Below are 19,685 nucleotides of genomic sequence, written 5' to 3' on the forward strand. Positions count from 1 at the left end.
ATTTGCAAAAATTGTATAAAACTTGTCTTTTCATGAAATAGTTTAGGGCAAAAATTTTACTCATTCCAGATTGTGTGCATAAAGTTTCATTCTGAGTTTTGGTTTCATTAGAAAATCTGTGAGTTTGAAACTCTGACTGAACATAAATCTACCAAAACCCACCCTGTCCAGCCCTACTCACTAAAACAAAAATTGTTTCAATTAACTACAGATATTTAAATATATATATTTGCTCTTTATGAAAATGTGAGTCTATGTCTTCTTGTCTAACAATTTTTCTTCTTTAAATTCTCTCTCTCTCTCTCTCTCTCTCTCGCTCTCTCTCTCTCTCTCCCTCTCTCACACACACACACACACACTCCTACCCAAACATCTTTTTTTTTTTTTTTTTTTTTTTTTTTATGGCATGAGAAGGAAGAAATCAAGGAAGAGCTCCAATATTTTATCTATCAAGACTTTCAGTAACTTGTTATTCTTCCCCTGAGAAATGTTTTTAGGGAATAGATTAACTTTCACCTCACATTTGGAATGAAAGAATTTCTACCACAGTGGATGGCCTACTTAAAAAAAAAAGAAAAAGAACAATTTACACACACTTTTTCTAAATGTTTCTGTTACTGTAGCATTCTCCTCTGTGTGAGCACAGGCAAAAAATGAAAAGGTGATCAGCCTAAGATACAATGTCACAAGTTGATCAGAGCTTCTTTTCTGCCCGCAGGAAGGAATTAAAGTTGGTTTATTTGTTTCCCTTTGGTTTGTAAAAAGAACATTAAAGAAGGCTTAAGTCTGAGAATGTATCACCTGCTGTGTGACCCTAGGCAAGTTACTTAATCTCTCTGACATGTCCCCTCATGTGTTAAACACATGTTCTCTGGTGCTAAAAAATACAATAAGTTGTGTCATAACTGTCTTACCTATTTTCAAGAGTACTGTGTATACTAAATGAGATAATGTATACGAAACTTTTTATTTTGTTGCTTTTTTTTTTTTTTTTTTTGTAGGTTTTCAGTAGCAGAGTCTAGACTACAATCTGGACTATGCCATTTATTTATATCAGACTGAGTTTAACACTTCCAATAAGTATGTTTTTATTAGTTTCTCTTTTTAATTTTTTAAATATATCTATTTTATGAGTTCATACTACTTTTACCTTTAACAGCAGCCCTCACCCATCAAAATTATGATTTTACCCTTTCCTGAGTTTTAAATTTAGAGACTCTTCTAGTTCTTGTTCACGAGAAGGCAGTGGCTATTGATGTTTTATGATTTAAGGAGATTCAGGAAAGCTTCCTTCATTAAAATAAGTATCATCACTTGGGTCACACCCACCTGACAATCCCCACCCCACCCCCACGAAGCTAAACACACCCTTTTCCAGTATGTTTCACTTCCTTCTCTCTCCCTACCTAGTCTTACTAGGGTCAGTGATCATAAGATTTCAGAGAAACAAAAATTAGGAGCCCCCCAATGAAGTGCTCCTTTAGGATTTGTTTTTGATGTTCTGATTTAATGTGTGTGTTTGTGTGTGTGTGTGTGTGTGTGCGTGTTTCGTTTCAACTTCTCCAACTTTTCTTTCAGGAACCCCTATTTTGTGGTCACTGTTTGGCTATAATTTATTCTCTTGAGGATAAAAGTCATTGTCAAATGCAGAAAAATTGTTTGGCAATCAACCCATGTTCAATTTAGAGGCCTGCTTAATTACTGACCGATCAAGGAGGTTTTCTGCCAAACAATATTAATATTGTGCTCTAAGATATAAAATGAGAAAATAAATTAAACAGAGATTGGTAGAGCAAGTTTTGCAGGAAGCTCCTCGGCCTCTCATGCTCCCACAGGCTCTGAGTTGGCGCTGAGTCAGATCTCATTAGCTTTTCTCACACATCTCTAGAAAGTATGAAAACACAACAGAATACATGAAGAAAACTGGATGTCACATAATGGCTATCCTATTTCCTTTCTTATTGTTCTTTCTTTTCCATGCAGACTATCGATAAAAAAGGGATTAACTTAACTCATGGGGGTCTAAAATTCGTGTATTCCCTATAGCTCTTCCTTTCAGGAAGAATTACACTAATAGTTAATATGATGCTCTATCATATACTCCTAAACAATTACATGGCCATTAGACTGGAAAAAGAAATAAAAATCAATTTGTCTAATTGTCTAAAGAATGGTTTAAAAATTTTAGAAAAATATGACACAACTCATAGTAGCCTCAAGAACAAAAATTCTGAAATATTCTTCACAAATTGAACTCAGGCAACTTTCAATACTTCTTTTTCCCCAACTCATCAGGGTATCAGCCCTATCATTTTATTTTACCCCTAATCTTCCCTTTCACTACTGATAATCTGGGTCATTCTTGGACTGCTAATTATTTACCTCCTTCTCAAGGATATACATATACATACACACACACAGACACACACCCACACACACACACACACACATATATGTTTTGTTTGTTTTTTTTCCTTACTTGTCAGAAGAGAACTTAGAAGGACTTAATCAACCTGAAACAGCAGGGAGTCACATACACCTTTGCTAGATCTTTGGAAAGGTGTGAAGGCTCCCCCAGCCTAGAGAGATACTAGTATTGCTCCACAAATGACAACACTGTGTGCCTATTAGGTGTATGTAAAACTTAACTGTTTTCATTGTATTTTAACACATTAAGCTATACTCATGATTTTAAAGCAGAGTCATACTTCTGATTGTGAATCTGTTGAAAAATACTGTTACTCCAGCCCCATCCTAGACCTCATTAATCAGTCTCCAAGAGGCTGGTGGGAGTAGAGGAGTGGAACTCAGTTATGCATATTTTCCAAAAGCTCCTCAGATGATACCGATTCGTTTTCCCAGAGGAAAGATTTCATGCTACCTCATTCTGAGGACTTTATCCCCAAAGATTCACATGTCCTATTAATGCTTTCAGTAGGTGGCGATCTTTCCACCTGCCAGCTTCCCTGTTTGGCAGGAATGAACCCCTAAGTCATTCAAGGAAGTCGGGAGCGGATCAAGGGTGCTGCAATTCCCTTCCACCACACCCATTTGAAAACAGATAGCAGAGTTTATCTTTCTAAACCATTTGTTAGTGGGGTAAGACATATGTTAAAGTAGTTGGGGCAGGGGAGCGGTGGGGGTGTGGTATCACATTTATTACACAAATGTAATCATTGTTCCAAAGAGTTCAAGCATGACAACTTTTTAGCATAAAATTGGAAACTGAAGAGAAGGGTAGAAAGCAAATGATAAGAAAAACCAAGTCGAGATTTAGACAGAAGAGGGTCTTTTGGGTTTTGTTTGTCTGTTTTTGTGTTATATGAAGAAGAGGCGAAAAACACTGATTTTATTGCTAAAACAAAACACCTAGTTGTATGAAAACTTACCATGATGTACACATAGATATCCATACCTACTAAACGGGGAGATAGCACAGTGTACTTGCAAGGAGGTGAGCTTTAGAATCAGACAAACCTTGATTTAGACTTGGGTTCCAGCTTTTTAATCCCAACCTGGTTCCTCAATCCTTAATTCTCAATAAGATATTACTTACCTTATTTGGTTGTAATAAGCATTAAATTCAAAGAAAAAAAGGGGGTAGAGCTATCACCCCAGTGTTTGGGATAGCCAGTATTTAACAGATAGTATTACCAATGGAGTACTAAGAATAAGCAAATATAGACGGTGAGTTGTTTTTTTGTTTGTTTGTTTGTTTGGTAACAAAGAATAATGCAGAATTATTCTGAGTTTTGAAGGGAAGATTCCTATATCAGTCAGTACTAATAATCATGAGAAAAACTTAGAGGAAGGTGAGCAGAAAAATATAGGGGGACAGTTTGGGTAAAATGAAAAGGCCTGACCTTGAATTCACAAAACTTGCATTTGAGAGGTGCTCCTCTGTTTACAGGCTATATGATCCTGGGACAGTCACTTAACCTCACTTTTCAAATGTATAAGATGGGAATTATTAAGTGCTAATTTGAGTATGGCATATGATTTTGACTATTAAACATAATAGTGTACACTTTATCATAAAAAACCAATAGTATACAAAAACGTTTTAAAAACCATAAAATCCTATATAAATATAAGATGGTGCTAAGGTAATTGCTAATAGTTAAAATTTGTTCTTCACTGACACTCATCATTAAAGTTGAAACATTATTCTCTCAAAAGAAAATGACATAGTGAGTTACCAAATTTGAATAAGAGCAGTTATAGTATTGTGAAGTTAGAATTTATAAGAAGAAAAGATATTCATATTAGCAACATATTTACAATAGCTCTGGAGGCATTTCCATGATGTTTGTCCCACTAATGATCCTAATATTCTTTTTATAATGGCTTTGGCAATATTTTAACAAGATTAAACTTGAGTTTCACCTGACATTTCATTTTGCCCCCATTAAATCAGTACACAGTTTGGACTGCTCTTGATTTAAGTAAGATAGTTTTAGAACATTTGTATCTATTTCTTTAAATTTTCCAAATTACAGAAAGAGAAACTAGCAATATGAAGAAAGTTCAGAGAAAAAGTAAGTAGAAATCATAACAATAAAAGAGACTCTGTATCAAGACTGTTATAATATTATGACCCCTGGCTTTAGACAACAATGATTTTATTGATAATAATTTATATCAATAAGTTAAAATGTGTCTAAATGTTTAATCTATTACTGATTTTTAAAATTAGTATTCTGTAATACCTATGTTAAATATGTACCTTCGAACGATGTGCAGTAATGTCACCAGACCAAAGGAAACAAAAAAGCCCCTTCACAGCAATGACTGCTCTGTTGTTTGAAGGTCAATTGTCTTTTAAGCATGCAGAGAATCTTTATCAGGTCTTACTTCAGAAATATGTTTTCAGATATGGGATGATTTGATGCCTTTGTTAAACCACTATAATTACGTCAAAGCAGTATGTATCACAACTATTTCTCTTTGTTAAAGAGAAGATCAGTCCTTAAAACTTCCTGTGCTGCAGGTGGGGAGGAAATTAAGAATTACCTATTATTTTTTTGTTGTTGTTAGTACAAGAAATTTGCATTGTAAAGCAAGCTGCTATTGTCAGCTCTTTAATGGACAGAGCAGACAGGAAGCTGTCTCCACTCTAAGAGGCTTAGAGACTGAGCAACTGAGTTAGACAGCAGGTGCCCAGGCCAATCAAGTCAATTTTCTAACACAGAATAGCATGTCATGGAACTTGTTCTATTAGTCTTTTTTCCCTGTTAAAGAAGCAAGGATTTCTCTGTATGGAAGCAGTGCTATTGGTAGTTTGGGGGAGGGGGTGGGAAGACACGGAATTTGATAACAATTGACTGTTGTTTGATAACAATTGACAGTAAGTTATCTTTTAAAAACAGATTATCCACACCTATACGAGGAATCTCAAGAATGCACACAATTGATAAAAGCTAGCTCTGAATTACACATACAAATGTGCACTAACACATTGTTTAATGTCCAGTAAACAACCGATTGTGTACACTATATCTTTTCTTTCCCAGAAATAGCAACTAAGAGTTTTTTTGTAAATCAACAAAATATCACTAAAATATTTTACATTTGGAAACCTTCAGAATTTTACTTCCTTTTGCTGTTGAAAAGTCATAATAGCCAAGAGGAGTAATGTATTTTCTTTTAAATTAACAAATGTCATGGTGGTTAAGGGTGTGGTGGGGGTGCAGAGAAAGAAGTTGGCAAGGAAAGGTTTAGGGCCTGTTGCAAAACCAACTGCAAGCCAAGAATGATTCCAGATAGACAACAACCACCTGTTACAACACACAGAGAGAGATTTTAAAAATGAAATGAGAAGGAGGTGACCTTAAAGACCATTTTACCAATTACCTTATAAGTAACCAAGGGAATGTACAGATGTTTATATGAGACACGTGACGACAATATTTGCCACGTTATTTGAAGACGTTATATATTTTTAGTCAATTAAGAAAAACTCATAGAAGTAGATGTTTTATGGTTGGTAATAGTGATAACTACCTGGCACTTACCTAGTGTCTTATTTAATCCTCACAACAACCCTGTTGTTTTAGAGGGTGTTTAGTAGATGAGAAAACTTAACGGAGTTAAGTACCATGATTGAAGTCACACATTTAGTAAATGACAGAGTCAAGATTAACTTAGGTCTGTTGGATTCCAAAACCCATGCTTTCAATAATTCTGCTGTACTGTGCACTACATAAATGAATGTCATAGTCTTTGGAAAACTTGACTTTTGGGACTTGAAAAGCAAATCCAAGGAATCTCCCAAACAGTTTAAAGTCCATTAGCAATTGCCAAGACTTTGATGACATACTAGTGTACAATCAGAAAAGATGGGAATTCATTTTCACAAAGCGAAATGCTTAGGGGAAAATGAGCGACTTTGCTTAGCCTATGCAAAATCAGAAACCTGAGTTAACTTTGTCTCAAAATGGAATAAACAATGTTTCATTAGAACAAACTTTAAACATTCTTCTTAGTAACAATGTGACACATAGAGTTCCTTTTAACTTTTTCCTAAGAGAAAATATTCCAATTTCATAAAATTAGCGGAAGATTTTACTTCTAAAGAAATTACAGACACAGAAAAGTGGGATACACAACATAGCCTCTGTTGACTTAAGAGTATTATGATCACTGTGTAGTGGTCCCATAAAAGATGTGCTCAAAACATCTATTTAAAGTCTGAATGTCAGTAACGTGAGAACTTGTTAAAGATAGACAAATCCCCAAAACGATCAGATATAATGATTCATATGGGCTTTGTTCTTATCTTCAAATTAAAAAAGAAAATAGAAAAAAGGAGCTGTAAAAGGAGGGGAAAAACTAATCGGCGATAGAAAACAAAACAAAACAAAAACCCTCCTGTCAATGGACAGTCGTAGTTATCGAGTCCCAAAAGTCAGGGAAAATCCGGTGTCCGTCATAGGGATTTTGTTCTTTTGGGGTCGATTTCTTCGTTAATTCTACGGGTGGATTTTTTTTTTTTCTTCACAGTAGAGACTCATATGGGAGAAAACTTAAGAATTTGACGGTGCAGGCTTATTTCTTACAACCGAATCTAGCGAGAAGTCGAGTCACTGATGAGAAATTCATCTTGGATTTGTGGGAATCCCTCTCCTTCCCAGTCCACGTGCCCAAAGTAAACAGAAGGTGGGCCAGGGCGGGGAGAAGCGGGCCTGGGTCAGTTTCCTAATCTGTCGAGTCTCTAAAACTACAGACCCCTAATGCACTTAGGGCATGCCCTCAGCGAACTGGGGAGTGCTTTTGCTCCGCAAGATTAAAGTGACAGTAGAGAGAGGATGCCCAAACCGGGGTGGGGCAGGGGGACCCGGGACCTACCAGGGGATGGGAGTGCGGGCCTTTGCAGGAGGAGGTAGGTGTGCGAGGGGCGTGCTCGGGGATGCCTGCAGGGAAGTGGGAACAAGGGCTAGTGTGAGGCGGAGTGGGTGCGCGCGGGGGCGAGGGGTGCGCAGTTACCTAGAAGCGGGTGGTGGAGTGCTGTACCAACAAAAAGTTTAAAAGGTTAACCTGGGGTCTCGCATCCTTGTGTCAGGCACCCAGGCCACCTCGCCTGCGCGCCTTAACCCGGGGTGGAGACCTGTCCGAAAGTCCTGGGGTGGTCCGGGTCGGGCTGGGCGTCTGGGGCTGGACCTTCCCCCGCGCCCGCCCCTGCCCCGCGCTCAGCCAGGCGCGTCGCTCCCCCCGCTTCGCTCGCTCCACGGCGCCAGGGAAGCCCGGCCTGGACCGCGCACCCCAGTGTCCGGCCCCCGGGTGCCTCGGCCTTGGTGCGGGACGCCCCAGAGGGGGGCTGACTCCCTGGGAGCGGGGGCTGAGGGACCCAGGGCGGTGGCGGAGGCCGGGCGGAGGAGGAGGAGGACAGCGGGGTGGAGAAGAAGGAGAGGCGGCGGAGGAGGAGAGCTCGGGCAGCCGCCGCCTCCCCACGAGCGCTGCGCGCCCAGGCCCGGCTCGCATGCGAGTCACGTCCGCCCCCTCGGCGCGGCCGCCCCGAGACGCCGGCCCGCCGAGTGATGAGAACAGACGTCAAACTGCCTTATGAATATTGATGCGGAGGCTAGGCTGCTTTCGTAGAGAAGCAGAAGAAAGCAAGATGGCTGCCCTTTAGGATTTGTTAGAAAGGAGACCTGACTGCAACTGCTGGATTGCTGCAAGGCTGCGGGACGAGAACGAGGTCAGAGCGCTTCTCTTTTGCCGTGAAACTCCCTTTCCTCTCCCCTTCGCTTTCTCTCGGGCTTCCAGGGACAGGGGAGCAAACCCTGCAGTGTCACCCACGAATACCAAGAGGGAAGAGGGAAGCTTCACAAATTACTGGAGCCTCTTCAACATGGCTGACAAATATAGTTTTAATTCTCCCCCCCGCCCTCCTTAAACCTATAGTTCTGTGTTCTTTTCTTTCTCCTGCTATTGCTCGTGTCCTCCTGACCCGGAAAACTTACCTTTGTGACTCCGACCAGCCGGTTTCTCGGCCTTTTATCCTCAGGAAAGTGATTTTTCTTTGCTTCCCTTTCTAAAATAGTTAAGCTTTGGGGGGGCACTACATTTCCCTCTAATCCTCCCACTCCCCTTCCTTCGTGGAAGTCAAACGAGTCTCTGGTCTATCCTAACCCACCCTGGAAAGAACAGTGACGGGAGGTTTTTTGACCCTTTTATGTGCTGTCGGTCTGGGTCTGGGTCTGGGTTTGCGTCCGCCCCTTCTACCCCCGTGTCCCCTTTTTGGGGGGCGTACTGAGCGAATGTCACGCGGAGTGGAACAGGAGTACACTAAGTGAGGTTTTGTTTTTCCCTTAAGTCCGCGCGTTTTGTTAGTGGTGCCGAGTGGGAGAGAAAAGAATAGTTTCTCTGGTCACCCAAACAAGACCAGAACCCACTTTCTGAAGATACATCAGCTCTGCGATGGGCCATGCCTTGCAGCCTGGGGAATGTTGTATAAGTGAATTTGTGGGCAAATCTGTGTCCTGGCTTTGTGCTTCTCCCGAATCCGCTCCTTTGGGTTCCCCGTAAGTGACAGGCAGACACAAAGGCAGGCGCAGGCCTGGGGAGGGGGTGGTCAGGAGGGGGAGCGTGGAGACTTGGAAGACTGCAAGGTCAGGGGCGCCGAAAGAAATGAAACCCAATCCCAGCAGAGAAGTAGAGAGCAAATTTCTAACAGTCCCGTCCAAATTTCTCTTTCTCTCTTGGCTGCTTGGGTCTTTTATCTCTGCCTTTCTCTGTGTCTCCTTTCTCCCCCCCACCCTCAAATTTGATGAATCTTTTCACTGGGGCTGCTTGTCTAGTGTTATTAAGCTAACAGAGTTTCTATGGAGAGTTTTCTACCTATGGCAAAATGAAGTGTGGCCTGGATAGACTCCTGGGAAGGTAGAATATGAAATACAGTGGCTATTGCTTTCATGACACACTTTTAGTTGCGTTGAGTGATTTCCCTCCTTCTTCATCTAGTGCTTAGGAACTGAAAGAAGGGCTATTTTCCAGTTGTTTGCTTAAAATTTAGTTAACTATTTTTATAAAATTTTATATTTGCCTGTCTAGGAAGTAGGATACATCTATGCATTTCAAATCACAAATCACGTATTTTAATTTTCCCTCTCTAATCAGAGATAATCATGGCAAGTCCAAATCCAAAAATATTCATCAAGAAATGATCCCATATAAGAGGAACCTTGTATCTTAGGAGAAATTGGGATGTAGAGAGAAAAGATACTGGTTTTGTTTGGTTTAAGGCTGTGGGTATTGTTGCCTGGCTAATGAAATCATATTTGCATTTTAATGGAAAGTTGAAATACTGGAGGGAAGTTATAGTCTTTTACATGTTTGCAGGTGTGTTTCACAATAGATTTGAAGTAGAATATAAATTTCAACGCAATAAATATTGCTCTTTTTAATGTTACTAAGTAAAGAAGAGTTAGTGAAGGACTGAAAAGTCAAGCTTAAGTTATAAGTCATGTATATGATTAAAAGATGGACAGAAGGAAAAACACAATAATGAACAGTACCCCATAAATCAGATTTCTGTAACCATTTGTCCTCAATAGTTCACTTTGTAACTTTCTATTTTGATCTCTGGAGAAGCAGTTTACTTTAACCATTGATACTGGAGGTTATTTCACATGATTACAAGGGAGAAGTATTACTCATCTCTGTGGAATAGAAACAGCTCATCTGGTTAGTTATTTGTCATAAAATATTAAAGGAAAAAACACTTAGGAATTTAGCATAAATGCTTGGTATTCACTGAGAAAACTATGGTTAATTATTTTAGCCATTCAGAATTAAAAATAAACAAGTCCTGTTGTGAACAGCCTAGTATTTACCTACTTCTTGAGGGACTTTTTCAAATATTGTGGCATATGCTGTCTTCAAGTTATTCAACTAATAATAGATATAATATTTTCCACTTACATTGATAATTAAAAATATGTACATTGCATTGGTTAATAATTTTGGTTGTGACCATGAAGCCTTATTCTTGACTATCATCAAGTTTAGACTCTTTTGTTACTTTATGAATCCTATTTGCATGGTGAAAATAGCTGCTAATTAATGTTGTATGAGGGCTCAATGATTATAAGGAGGAGATGTGCAAATTATTCACCAATCTGAATAAAAGTACCACTTTTCCATTTATTAGCAAAGAAAAAGTATTTGAATCAGTATGGAACAAAGAGTTTATAATAAAAGACAAACTCAGTTCTTCACTTACAATATTTGTGAGTCAGTTACCACCTGGATGCTCCAAAAATTTCATAGATAGAATTGTCTTGGTTAACTGAATTTTAGGGGAGTGACAGTGGACAACCACAAGATAGACAGTAGTTTTTCTTGAACTACAATGTTGTTTCACTTATTATTGAACTAATGGTTAATGAGAAATAACTTGAAATGAGGAAAGTCCCCCCCACCTTTTTTTTTAAGTTCACACAACCAATCTCTCTCTCTCTCTCTCTCTCTCTCTCTCTCTCTCTCTCTCTCTCTCTCTCTCCCTCTCCCCCCCACCCCTTAATGCTTTAGTTAGATCTGGCATTGTACTGGTCCATGCTAGGAGCCAGGGGGATTGATATGATTTTGATGCAATGGCCCATGGATCTAGACATTGGCAGGTCAATATCACTTCCAGAACTAGTGAAACATACCTGCCGAGGAGCTGTTGTGACAGACCTCCAAAGTCCTATTTGGGTACTGGACTTACATTAGGTAATAAAAACTGCAGTTCATGTTTTGGTTTCACTTGCTGAAGTTAGAATTTCTCTATCAATGCCTCCAAGGCCCCACCCATACACAATGTTGTAAGCCAAATGTCACTATTGAAACGTATTTCCTTACTTGCTGACCTCATTCAAAAGCCCTCTTATGATTCACAGACACACCTAGGCAAAAATTTTATTTTCCATCTTGCCCCGAATCCAAATTGATAAATTCTTAGAAGTTCTTATGAAATTACCTTGAAATAAATGTTTTCAAAAGCTATGGATGTTTGACATTTTAGAATGTCTGATACTGAGAAATATTAGATCTGCTTTCTTATGCTTTACTTGTTTCTACTACAAGTTTAGTTGTTGTTGTTATTGCTTAATAGAATGTCATAGTCTTGCCTAGCCATCTCATATGATTAGAGGGAGTCTTCTTTGTTTTATAAACAATATATAGACTGTTGTACTAAAATTGTGTCTTATGAGGACAGGTTAAAACTTTGGACCAACTCTCAGTGTTGGTTCATCAAAATAACATTTTTTCCCTTAACTGTGATGCCACCATTCTTAAAAGTAGTAACAGCACCAAAGCCAGTAGCAGGAAACTCAGAAGCCAGCTTTACAATTGGAGCCTTAACTGTGGGAGACTCAGGTTGCCAAGTAGAGCTGGTGGTTATCTTGGAACCTGTGCTGAAGAACACAACCACAAGTGATTTTGCCAAATATACAGTATTTGCTTGGTCTAGATCTCCAATTTCTATTTTGACTCACTGCCGAAGCTCAGTGAATTATTTCTGTGACATTATTATACTGTGACATTATTTAAGGAGGTTATCTAGTACATCTGTTGGTTTGGTGTATACTAGGAGAGAAGAGTTCTAGAAGGGATAGGGTAAAAGTGAGTGCTTGAATCATTGTGACTGTAAGCCAAAAAGAATTGCATCTGTCTACTTCTTTCCAGCATTATTCTGAATCTGCATTGTACATTGCAGAAAATCACTGACATAATATAATAGATATATAATCTTTTCTCAATAAAATGGGTTTTGGTTGTCCATTCTTAAATAGTAAAGCCTATCAGCTTTGATTTATGCTTTCTCCGCTTCTCATGAAATGCCGTTACGTGTGCCAGGCTTCAAGAGGTGGAAATACATACTAGGTGGGTTTTCAATGTTTTGTATAAAAATAAATTCAGTGATAATGTCAACCTATCTGCTGTCTTAAAAGTTTAGAACTCAATATTTTATACTTACTAAGGGTTGTTACTCAAATTGACTTGAAATCAAGCTCCAAGTAATCTGATAATTAAATTAAGAGATGCATAAATTGGGATGAAGTGTTCTGGAAGGACACTTTAGGACGTAAAATGAACTGGTGTGTTTCACTGAAAATACTGTGTTTCCTTTAAATTAGACTTATATCTATTGATAGAGTATTAAATTGATTTCTGTGTATTTTTATTCCCTAGTAGAACCTAGTGGTGTCCTACTTAGTCAAGCTTTAATGAGTGGGAGGAGAATGGGGGGGTAAAGTAAAGGAGATCAAAGGCTACAAACTTCCAGTTGTAAGATGAATGAGTTCTGGTATGTAATGTGTAGCACGGTGACTATAGTTAACGATACTGTATTGTATATTTGAAACTTGCTAAGAGAGTAGATATTGAAAGTTCTCACTACTTACACAGATTGTAACTATGTGAGATAATGGATGTATTCATTAACTTTATCATAGTAATTATTTCCCAATATTACACATATCAAATCATTATATCGTGCACCTTAAACTTCCATGACATTATATGTCCATTACATCTCAATAAAAGCTGGAGAAAAGATTTAATGAATGACATAGAACTAGCAAAAACTAATGCCATTTAATGAGAAAATGTGTAATCCATCCTCCCTTATAAGACAAAAAATAATGTAAAAGTTTTCGGTGATGGTGATGATAGTAGTAATGATGGTGCTTTTTCCTTACATGTAACTTCTAAAGGCTACGGCATTTGTCTCACAAAAGTAATCAATTGTGAGCATACAGTTTAATGACTTCTAGTAAATTAATACTGGGATCACATATTTTTAATTAAAAATGTTATTGATGTATTTGCAGATTTATATGCAGTTATATGAAATAATACAAAGTGGCCATGTACATTCTGCCTAATTTCCCCCAGTGGTAACATTGTGCAAAACTGTAACATAATATCACAACCAGGATACTGAGATTGACACAGTCTGCCTATCTTATTCAGATTTCCCCAGTTTAACTTGCAAATGGGTGGATGTATATATTAGTCCTATACCATTGTATCACATTATCACATGATCAGATATTTTTAAACCTTTTTTCCTGAAAACAGAAAAGTTTAACACAGTTCTACTTAATCGTGTGATTGTGCTACCATGCCTTATTAAAATGTTCATCAGAATATATTTTTGTTTACTTAAATGTTTTTTTCTTTTTTGCATAAAATGACCTTTGTGTTCAAAATACTTTAAGTTGTCTTAATGTTTTATGATTAGGTAAGTTATGTCACTTAATTCTCATCATAACTCTAGAGATAGAGTTATTATCCCCATCTCAGGTGAGGAAACTGAAGCATGGTGAGGTTAAATAACTTACCCGAGTTCGTACTGTCAGAGAGTGGCTTCACTAAGATTTGAATTTAGGCGGCCTGTGTCTATAGCGCAATCTTTTAGCCACTGTGCTATCCTGCCTTACTACAATTAATAACAAATGTATAGCGGTACCATAGGCTACATAGGGAAAATCATAAAAAGAGACTTCAAATGCATACAGTTGTCTGTGCAAGACCTGTATTCAAATATTCATAACAGCATTATTAATAATTGTCAAAAATTGGAATGACCTAAATGTCCATCAACTCATAAATGGATAAACTGTGGTATATTCATACAATGGAATATTATTCAGCAGTAAAACGGAATGAAGTACTGATATATGCTACAACCTAGATGAACCTTGTTAGAGGTTAAGTAAGAAAAGGCCATATATGATATGATTCCACTTAGATGAAATGTCCAAAATAGGCAAATTTAAAGAGATCAAAGGCAGAGTAGTTATTACTAGGGGTTTGGGGTAAGGGAAAGGAGGACTGACTGCTAACTGATATGGAGTTTCTTTTAGGGGTGATGAAAATGTTCTATAATTAGATAGTAATGGTTACACAACTCTAAAATAACACAGAATTATACACTTTAAAACAGTGAATATTATTGCTTGTGAATCATATTTCAATAAAGTTGTAAAAAGTACATACCACTGACAAGATACTTGGCTTTCAGAAAATGATCTCACGTCTCATACAAAGAAATGTAGGTAATGTTTGAATTGAATTATAGGAGGCTAAGCATATCTCCCTAGAAAAATGGCACCAGTGAGTTTTACGTAGTTGCCTTTCTCTCATAGATGAGAAGGATACTTAATTACACAAAAGTACAGCATTGTGTTTAGTGGTGGATAAGAGCCTTTAGGAGTTCTATGAGATGTTTCACTTAACAGGTGATGGGTTAGATGACTTGGTGAACAGGTCTTAATGTATAATTGCAAGAAACTTTCTCTAATGTATTCAATTACGTAGCCATTTTCCGATTTAGTTCAGGAGATGTAACCCAAGTGTTAAAAGGAATGTCTATAAAAATTGCCATTCTTGGTTAAACTGCTGTGAAATGTGTAGTTTAATCTAGAAATATATAGTTTAATAAGGCCAAATCCTAGGTGATTTTTTTGTTTGCATTAAAATTTCTTGTCTACGTGAAAACAAAATGGCACTGGAGGATATATAGAGTAGGCTGTCTTCCAAATTTTAATTTTTAACTTTATATTTCTACTTTATATATCATCTATCAGTTTTTAAAATTAAAATGACAAAGCATCTCATTGGATTAAGCCAAGAATCTGTGTACTGATATTGTAGTACATCATAGATGTAAAATAAGGTTGAGAAAGAAATTGCAGCAGTTTTTGTGATGCCAAGTCAAAGTGAGGAAAAGTAAGGGTCAGAATGTTGATGGCTCTCCATGTTTTGCTGTGCATGGCCACAGTCTTTACAAACACCAATAGAATTTTTACAGATTTATTAATGGTAAAATGAGACCAGATTTTTAGGACTAGTACCAATGAAATTAGGACTAGTTTTGGACACACAGGGTGAATTACTTGGAGTTGGTTTATTTGAATTTCTAACTATGTAATTGTAGATACCAGACATTCTTCTTGTTGAGCAATGCTTATCTTCCTCCTTCTTCTGATGAGAATGTTGGATTGCTGCCAGTTGGATCCCATAGCTTGGGGCCATGACTGATAACTGGGGTGGGGGAGATTCAATGATCTGGAAGCATTCAGCTTTAATAACGTATTCGCGTTCTTGCACTCAATAAGGAAATGTCTTGGCTTTATGTAATTGCTGTGATTATTACTTTTTCAAGGAAGAGCTGTAGAAATGAACCAGAATACTTTTTAAGAGTATGATGATAGCACTGACTTGCAGGTTTGTTGTTTATTTTGTGACAGGCCCAAGTTAGACTCTGTTAGAATCTTTAACCCATCAAGAAGGTGACAATGACTGTTATGGAAGTAATAAGATAGAAAATAGGTCTGGTTCTCCTTATGGGAGAAATTAGTAATTTACTTGTATTTACCCATTTTTGTTTCTCTGAGCACTTTGTAACCCTCCTCAGCTGATAATGGATTTTTATACTAGTATGTGTATCTCCATAATACTCAAAATGTCTACTGGGTTTAAGTGTAGTACGCCATCTTTGCTTTTTTAATGCACTTCCAAACACTGTAATCCTTTTCAAACAAATTAGAAATATAGAAAATGGGATATTTTGATTTGTTGTTTATATTTTTAACTTTGCTTTTTATAAATAATACAGAAGATATACTGTAGTCAAAAGAAAAACATAGGGCTGTGAATTTTTGCTGATGGACGTCTTTCATCAGAGGGCAAGACTTGGCTATAGTCAGGCATAGACAAAACAGACCTCCCATTAAGGTATGCCATACGTGGTGTTGATAGTTCTTCATTTGCTACTTTTCATAGTTTGAGATTTGTCACAGCTGGTTTTGTGGATGCTGCAAAGTAATGATAATTTTAATTGCTATTGTCATGTCTCATTAGCTATTGCTAAAACCTGCCTTATTAAGTCACTTATTTTCTTGATAGAGTATTAAATCTAGTTTCTATGTCCAGATTATACTTTAATGGAAGCTATTCACCCAACTCTCAAGATGGGTTTTTATTATAATCTCTTCAAATTGGTATATATATTTTTGTCTTGCAAAATGGGCTTAAATAATGATAGTGAAACCCAAAGCATATAACATGGTCTATCTCTGAGTTATTCCTCCTATTTTTCTTCCCTGTCTGCATTAAGAAATAAGGGCACCCATTAAAATTACCTTAATTATTAGTTGTGCTGCTTCTAAGTAAAGTACCAGAACCTGAAAATAATACAACGATATCACACCCAGATTCCATCCCTAACATACTGTCTTGTTCCTATTAATTTATTTTTTAATCTGTTTGTTCTTCAGTACTTTTTCCATCTTTGTTTGAAGTCACTTTGAAGTTATAGAATTTTTATATTTGCCATTGGCTATAAAATTCTCTCAGCTGTTTCATAACCTTTCATGATTTTTGCATTAAAAGGATTACTTTTAGACACCCTGTAATTAGTTTGGAAGATTATTAGCTTTTTGTTTGTTTTACTTCATACTTCAGAACAGAACAAGAAATCATTTCTGCAAATAAAGTATCTGATTGTTCATAGAATTAGAGAGAGTATCTTAAGTGAATTCACTTATTAAAACATTCATTTGTGATTTATAGATGATGTATTACAGAATTGTACACCTGAACCCTATGTAACTTTACTAACATTTGTCACCCCAATAAACTTTAATTAAAAAAACAAAACAAAACATTAATTTACTTACATTCATATTTTAATGTACCAAACATAACAGATGAAAGGAAACATAAGTGGATACTTCTCAAACATGAGGGAAGGACAGATCTTTCAAACCAAAAATACTCACCACATAAATTATTTTCATAAAAAGAAAAGCAGGTACATTTTTGCAGGAAAGCACATTTTAAACTTTGTACTGTAGACTTAATCTGTATTCTAATCCAGCCACCTAAATGGTTACTTTTTTCTCCTATGAAGGTATAATATTTATAATTGACGTTAAGAGGAAGTTGTATTTAATTTTGGAATGTTGACCACATTGTTGCTTGGAGAAAAACCTTGTTTTCTACTAGCAGAAAACAAAGCTAGTAGACATTTTGCTAATGACTTACCTTTTTAGTGGCCATGATTTGATTATGTGTTTCTACTGAAAATCATAATTGGAAAAGACATTTGGTTATTAACTTTGGGAACTAAATTTTCAGTATTTTGAAATTTAACCTGTTTACTCTTCAATGTGATTCTTATTTCAAGTAGGAAATTTTATGGACATTTTTATGGAGAAATGTTTAATATATAATTTAAAAAGAGTTCTATCAAGTGTATGAAATATGTAGGACATGGCACTGTAAAATGACTTAAAAGCCATGCTTGAGATTTTGTTGAAGTCAGAGTATTTTTAAAAACAAGCTTAATTTGCTCCTAACAGTTTTGCTTTAATTTTTTTGCATTGTTATAATTTGTCATGCTTTAAATAACCCCGAAGTTTATGAGGAACTTTTCACATTTGGGTGGGAGGGGGAAGCAAACAAGAAACTTAGTTGTTGGCATTACTATTTTTCTCTGTTATTGGTAAAAATTTAGTCTCCTTCAGGAATGGTTTGTTCACAAACCCATTGTAAACTACAAAATGAATGTAGATAAGGGTGAAATTTAAAATAAGACAGGTAGCATACTAAATTGTGTTTCTTTTTACTCACAGTCATTGGATCCTTTTTGCTGAAAGCATCCTGTAATTTTATTTGGCTGTAGATTGTCACTTTGCAAACTATTTGCCTACTTAGTGTAGCTCTAGTGGTGTGCAATCCCACCTGTCGTAGTATTTCAGTTCACACTGAAGTAAATGAGCAAATAAAAATAAGAAGTCTTGGGATGAGCTGAGGTAGAAAGTGCATTCAGAATGCATTGTTGAGATTACAACACTTATCCTGAATTTAATTAAGTAGGCCAGTTAATTTTGATCCTCAGGTCAGGAGCTACTCAAAGAAGGAAAGAAATGCAATGGAGATTGGTCATTTCATCCAGTTCTTCTTCCCACTATTTTTTTTTGGCGGGTGGGTGGGGGAAGATAGGAGAGGGGAAGAAAAGAAAAAAGGGGGAAAAAAAAGAAAGAAAAGAAAAATAAATCACCCTTAGAGATAATTCCTTGACATGCATATGCTCCTTTTTTAGAGCTAAAGAAATGGGAGGTTTCTCTTTGGAGCTTGTGGATGCTTTCTCGCTTTCTGATTAAACGCCATCACATCAACATTTGACACGTGGGTGCGGTGAGCGTGGCAGCGCTACTTACAAACACCATCCTAGGATTCCAGAGACTCTTATGTAACAGCTGAGAGACTACAGGGCTTTGTGTGTCTGTAGGCGGAGGTATCAAACAGTTTAATTCATAGTCTGGGAGCCCTTGTCTGGCTCTGACAGGGTCATGAACCAAAGATCAAGGTGTCTGGGTCAGGATTGACCTGCCCAATAGGCAGTTTTTCTACCAAAGCCTCAAAGGCTGTACCTTAATACCAGGTTAATTTTTTTTTCTCCTCCTGCAGCAAACATAACCAGTGATGCCAATTGTGTGTGTGTGTGTGTGTGTGTGTGTGTGTGTGATTTTGTAAATGTGGGCAGATTGTACCTTGGTTCTGGTTGCAATTTACAGTGCCACAGGGACTGAAGTGCTCGTCCGGCTGCAGTCTCACAAATGCCTTTTTAAAAAAGTACATTTTCATATTTGTAAGCATCTTCGGATGCAAGAAAAGTCATAATCTGACTTGCTGACTAGACATTCTGACCACAAAACACTCAAGAAAATGGTTGATTTTCTCCGCCTCCAATCCTATACTTATCCCTTCCCCTCCCTTTCTCCGCCCCTTTCAATTCTGTTACCACACCTCTCTCAGTCCTCCTCCATTTTTAATTCTACATCAAGATTTGGGGTTAAAAATATTTTTTTTTTCAGCTTTCTGTACTTAGGGGATGAATTGTTCTTTTCTTCCTAGGTTGATTTTAAGAGTTTTTCGTTTATGTTTCTCAATAAAAAGAAAGTCTTGAGTTTTTTAAAAAATAAGAGTTTAAATGTCGAATCCTGTGTATCTGTTATGTTTCCTGGTGCTTTTCATTGTAAATTGTAAGATGACTGGTTGGAATATTTAAAATATGAGTAAATTTTGAATTGTTTTTGTATTGCATGTAAGGATCATTTTAGATGCACACCTTAATTGATTATCCAAAAATAGAAATCTTTTTGCCTAAAAAAAAAATTGAAATT

The 19,685-nt window shown here is 37.1% G+C and overlaps 1 protein-coding gene across 1 annotated transcript in view; it reads left to right on the forward strand.

Moving 5' to 3' along the window:
* Nucleotides 1-7,721: 7,721 nt before the first annotated feature.
* TET2 (tet methylcytosine dioxygenase 2) overlaps nt 7,722-19,685 on the forward strand; it is a 106,725-nt gene continuing 94,761 nt past the window's right edge. Inside the window, exon 1 of the mRNA XM_019738917.3 lies at nt 7,722-8,197. The gene's annotated coding sequence lies outside the window, so the exon portion shown is untranslated. The remainder of the gene's footprint in view (nt 8,198-19,685) is intronic.

Source organism: Rhinolophus sinicus, chromosome 1 (genome assembly GCF_057876585.1).
Source record: "Rhinolophus sinicus isolate RSI-liver-muscle chromosome 1, RSI-T2T, whole genome shotgun sequence".
NCBI lineage: Eukaryota > Metazoa > Chordata > Mammalia > Chiroptera > Rhinolophidae > Rhinolophus > Rhinolophus sinicus.